Source organism: Nicotiana sylvestris, chromosome 9, assembly GCF_000393655.2.
Source record: "Nicotiana sylvestris chromosome 9, ASM39365v2, whole genome shotgun sequence".
NCBI classification, from domain to species: domain Eukaryota; kingdom Viridiplantae; phylum Streptophyta; class Magnoliopsida; order Solanales; family Solanaceae; genus Nicotiana; species Nicotiana sylvestris.
In genome coordinates, this window is record NC_091065.1 from 184,479,871 (window position 1) to 184,482,189 (window position 2,319).

Consider the following 2,319-nt stretch of genomic DNA (forward strand, 5'->3'; position numbering starts at 1 on the left):
ATCTAGCCCTTGTTGAAAAAGGACATCTAGAACCTCGCCTTGCCACATCCCAAAATGTCCGGACCCGTCAAAAATTTCTACCGCAAATTTCGCATTTGACACAATTCTTGTCATAAGCGAAGATGCCAATGATGACGTATTGTTGACACTTGATGTAGATTCTTCTTGTTTATTGTCTCCCATATTTGACACAAATATTATTTAATAGCTGACGACACAAATCAAGATTATTTCCTTTCTGATGTAGAAGATCAGACTAAGCTGCAACTACAGAGCATACTCAGACAGAACCTTGACTCAGTTACCAAGATAAATCTTTTCTGATGTGGAAGATCAGACTATGCTGCAACCACAGAGCATACTTAGACAGTACCTTGGCTCTGATACCAATTGTTGCGGAAGCCAAATGTATATAGTGTGAATAAGTCACAACTACTATACCAAAAATTATGACAGCCACCAAATAATAAATAAGACAATAAAACAACAATAAAGGAAACACCAGAATTTACGAGGTTCGGCTAATTTTGCCTACTCCTCGGACACAACCAATATTTTATTCCACTCCAAAAATACAAGTGAAATAATACTAAAGAGAGAAGATACAAATGCCTTAAACAGATGAGAAGGCAAATGAGAGGTGTGTCTCAATCCTAAACATTAGGCCTTCTTTTATAGGGGAAAAATCCCCTCCAAACTTAACTCCCAACCAATGTGGGACTTTGGCATTTTGCCAAACTTCAACAGTTTCATCCTTGGCCGCTCAGGCACAGGTAAAACTACTGTGTTGACAATGAAGTTATTCCAAAAGGAGCAACAACACCATAGTTCTGTTCAAGGATTTAATGTAGCAGCAGGAAAGGAGGTAATTCAATTTGCATGGGAAACAAGAATTAGATCATACGAGGATAATGAAGCGAGTAGCTGTATTGGAGAGACTAGCAGGACAACCTTGCGCCAACTATTTGTGACAGTCAGTCCCAAACTATGTTACGCTGTCAAAAAACAAGTTTCTCAGCTACAAAGGTGATTGATCTAATCTTCGTTCGAGAGTTCCCTGGTGGAACTACCTATTTTAATAAGCTGCATGTCTTATTCTCGAACTAACTTAGTTTTACTGTTGTTTTTGTTTTGTTTATGCTTTTATGATGTAAGTTAAACAATTTTGTAGAAAATGGAAAAATGATCTGACGTTCAGTTTTAGGGGACTTTAATAACTGAGCAGGTCTCTTTTTTTTAATTGATTAAACTATTGTGTTTAAGATCATTGGCTACTCTATTCAAATGCAATTGGTTTTTGAGTTAGAGGTGAAAATAGGAAAAGGATAATTACTATATAGTATATTCTTAATATCTATCTTTATAATTCCTTCTTCTTATGCTATTTTTAATGTAAAATTAATTTTAACATTTTTTTGTTTTTATAGTGTTCTGTGGTGCAAACTTATCAGCTTAGTGCATGATGATTTTAAGATTTTTTTTAGTAATGTTTCCATAATCAGGTGATATTAGTGACATGGATGTTTAGTTGTGTTCCTGATAGGCGTAAAATTTGTTGATCCTAATTGTGTTCCTCTAACACTTACCACTCATAAATCTGCAGGTTTGCCTGTGGAGGAAGTTTTTGGGCGGAAAGTAGCTTCGAAGTTGATGATTTGGATGGAATGAAGCAGTTTAATGACATACCGAATTCCTTTATTGACATTCCATACCAAAAATACCCTCTTGTGATCACATTTCATAAATTCTTAATGATGCTTGATGGAACTGTAGGTTCCTCGTACTTCGATCGATTTAATTTGAAGTGGAAACTTTCCAATGATAGAAATTTGAGGTCAGTCGCTCTGAAAACTTTCATAAGAGAGAAGGAGATCAACTATGACCGTTTCTGTTGCTTGTATTGGCCTCGCTTCAGTAGTCAGTTAACCAAGAATCTTGATGCGTATGTTTCGATGTCTGAATACCGGGTCTCCAATCTTAGTGCAGAAAAAAGAAATGGAATTTATGATATCTTCCGAGCTTATGAAAAGATTAAGATGGAGCGTGGTGAATTTGATATATCTGATTTAGTTAATTATCTCCATCATCCGCTAAAATGTCTTCATTTGGATGGTGACAAGATAGACTTTGTATATATTGATGAAGTTCAGGATCTAACAATGAGACAGATTTCTCTTTTCAAATACATTTGCTGGAATATTGATGAAGGCTTCGTTTTCTCTGGGGATACAGCCCAGACAATTGCAAGGGGAATAGATTTTCGGTTTGAAGACATAAGAAATCTTTTCTACAATGAGTTTGTCATGGACTCAAAGGGTG

The 2,319-nt window shown here is 35.9% G+C and overlaps 1 long non-coding RNA gene across 1 annotated transcript; it reads left to right on the plus strand.

The window, feature by feature from the left end:
- The first annotated feature begins 942 nt into the window (after positions 1 to 942).
- LOC104249542 (uncharacterized) lies at positions 943 to 1,718 on the plus strand. Its single transcript, XR_011402124.1, has 2 exons — positions 943 to 1,026; positions 1,604 to 1,718. It is a non-coding gene; the product is annotated as an uncharacterized lncRNA (long non-coding RNA).
- The last annotated feature ends 601 nt before the right edge of the window (positions 1,719 to 2,319 follow it).